Source organism: Chanodichthys erythropterus, chromosome 4 (assembly GCF_024489055.1).
Source record: "Chanodichthys erythropterus isolate Z2021 chromosome 4, ASM2448905v1, whole genome shotgun sequence".
Taxonomy (NCBI): Eukaryota; Metazoa; Chordata; class Actinopteri; order Cypriniformes; family Xenocyprididae; genus Chanodichthys; species Chanodichthys erythropterus.
The window spans coordinates 20,007,398-20,010,558 of NC_090224.1; positions in this window are offsets into that span (position 1 = coordinate 20,007,398).

Consider the following 3,161-nt stretch of genomic DNA (forward strand, 5'->3'; position numbering starts at 1 on the left):
TCAGGGTGTAAAACTGATAAATTAACTTTTTAAATGTGAACACTGTGATTCTTACATTCCTTTTCACCATTATAATAATCCACTGCATAAAATGTGTCATGTTGTCAATTATCGCAATTACAAATTGCCCAGTAGCACACGTGTTCATGTCTTTTTTGATCTTGTAAGTTGAAACCTCAACTCATAATTTGGAAATCTTTTTCAAAGCTTTGACTTCTACCAGATTACTGTTGTGAAATCACTTAAAAAACTAAATATCAGAGGATAAATGGCTATTTCAGTCACATGTTTTAGATAATTATACCTAAATTTCTGATTTAATTTTGGCTGATTTCTTTGTTTTGTGTTTTCAGTTATGTTTAGCATGCTAAGCTAGCCTTTTTATTGTGCGGCCTAACAAACTCATCAACACAACATTATGAACATATTGTTTAGACACAACAAAATCATTTTGCACATTGTGACAACATATCAGACAAGACTCTTTTAAAACCACCATAACAGACCAGTTAATAAAGTTGGGAGAGTAGCTAACCACCTTGGATTTGTGTAAGCTGCTTTCCCCCAGCATTACCATAATAGTTATGCATAGGAATTACAATTCATCTAACTTATTCTGGCTCTTGTGAATAAATAACAGACACAATGAGCAGAGGATTTAACCAGCATGAAACGTTTAGCGCAAACTTTGACTCTACATCCCACTTGTTTTCATTCAGTGATGAACGCTTTGGCCCGAGAGTTGAAAACGAGACAAATGTGCTCCATAGTCAGAGCCAATCAAACACAGCACCGCAATTCAAGATGGTAAAACCACAGACTTAGTTGATCTTATGACGAGAGCAGAAGCGCTTGTAGTCACCCTGTATGAGTGTTTACGACAAAGTATCGTAATGAGCCCAAGATGTGTTTAGATTCATTAGCAGAGATCCATGAGTCTGTTTTACTGAGCACGGGAGGTTTAATCGCTTCCTTTCTCCATGTTCACATGATCGAGCTGTACAGGACATTCTTCCTGCCACCTCATTAGTGTGGCCCACATGGAGAGCTTTATCTAACAGGAAACGCATCATAACACGGCTCCATCCTGACCCGTAGGCCTGGGTTTCCTTTTGAAGCCCAAATCCTCCACCTTCAAGTTGACTGTTTATGCCTGTTTGTAAACAACGGATTTCTGATTCAATGTAAACACATGAATACTGAGGTGTAAGAGGAACTTGTTTGTGTGTCTTGTTTTTCTTTATTTAAGCCTTATCTGTCCAGCTAGATTTATTTTAAAAGGATGTTCCAAAATTAATATAATTCAGTTTGATTTACTTCACATTATGTGCGAGTCGTTATCTACTTACAAATAGGTGCTGTAATACAGTAATGAAAATCTTTTTTTGTAGTTAGATAAATGCACAAATTAAATTAACTAAAGATGCTATTTAAGTATATATATATATATATATATCATAAATATATATATATATATATATATATATATATATATATATATATATATATATATATCATAAATATATTTATTTTCATTAATATATTGCATTGCAGTAAGGAAATACTCTAGTGACTGATGCTAGAGACTGCGGTCTTTAGCCTCCTTGTTAGTCCGCCTCCCATGCAGATAGGCCCGGGTTCAAGTCCCTCTTAGAACAGGTGGTTCGAACTGGAGGGGCTATAATGGCATGAATTGGTGCCCTGCAAATACTCCTGCCATAGAAGTTGTGTAGTGCCCAGTCCCATTAGAATGGTATGATGAAATGGATTGTGTCATATCTCAAGGTCTCCAGTATCCTCTGGTCCCACCCAGCCTCAAGTCTCCTTTATTGCAGCTGGTCCTGCCCAGCCTCTCACTCCCTCCTCCCCTGACTACACCCTTCAGTTTCTTGGCCCCACCTTCGCTGGCTCCATTTAGCTCCTTGGTTCCTACTTCGGTGGGTTGGCCCAGCTGCCTGGATCCACCTTGGGCTTTTCCGGTCTCCAGCGGTGTTGATCCCCTGGCTCCGCTTTGGTCCTCTGAGCCCGTTACTCCGCCTCAGCCCACTGACCAGTTGGCTCCTCGCTCCCTCTGCTTCACCTGGTACCATCATCCTTCTGGCTCCACCAAGCTCCCTCATCCTTCCGGCTCCGTATTGGTCAGTTGTCACTCCACCTCCACCACGGACTTCCGGGCCTCAGGCTATGCCTCATCTCTCCACCCCATTAGCTCTGTAAGGCTCCTCCTTCCCTCCAGCTCCTCAGTTCACACTCCCACCGGCTCTACCTCAGTCTTCCAGTACCTTGGCTCCACATCGGCTGCTCATCACCGGGGCTCTGCCTTGGCCTCCTGGTCCTCCAATGTTGCCCAGTTTCTGGCTTCACCTTGGCTCCTCTCTCCATCAGTTCCGCCATGGGCCTTTGCTCTTCTCTGGGTTGCTCTCTGGCTCCTCCCTCCGTTGGTTCCACCTTGGTGTCTCCTCCTTGGTGTCACCTCGACCACTCATCAGCGGGGCTCTGCCTTGGCCTCCTGGTCCTCCAATGTTGCCCAGTTTCTGGCTTCACCCTGGCTCCTCTCTCCATCAGTTCCACCATGGGCCTTTGCCCTTCTCTGGGTTGCTCTCTGGCTCCTCCCTCTGTCAGCTCCTCCCTCCGTTGGCTCCACCTTGGTGTCTCCCTCTTGGATTCACATTTACTGTATGCTTACACATAGTTATTTCTGTCATTAAATCTTAATCTCTGCATACTTTACCTTTAAATTAAGTGATATTACTGCATGTGTTCACACTAAAAGTTTAGTTTGGTTAGCTAGCAGACTTGTGGAAAAAACTTCTAAATATTTTAAACAACATATATGGCTAATATTTCATTGTACATGATCCAGTGCCTACTATAGACTAAAAATGTAAAATGGACTTATTCTTCCTTTTCTGCTTGACGTCACCTTGACATAAGCCAGTTAGTGTTGTCATTATGCCAATTATGGAGCTTCAAAGTGATTAGTCACATGACATTTACAGTTTAGGTGCTCAAATAAACTTCTGTGTTAAATGAGTAAAGATGTCCAATCACATACTCCCAGAGCTGTGGGATAGCCAGGTAGGTGCCTTTGAGATGAATGGGAATGTTAACACATTGCTCTCTAGGTATCATAGACCTCATTGGTTCATATTGATTCCCAA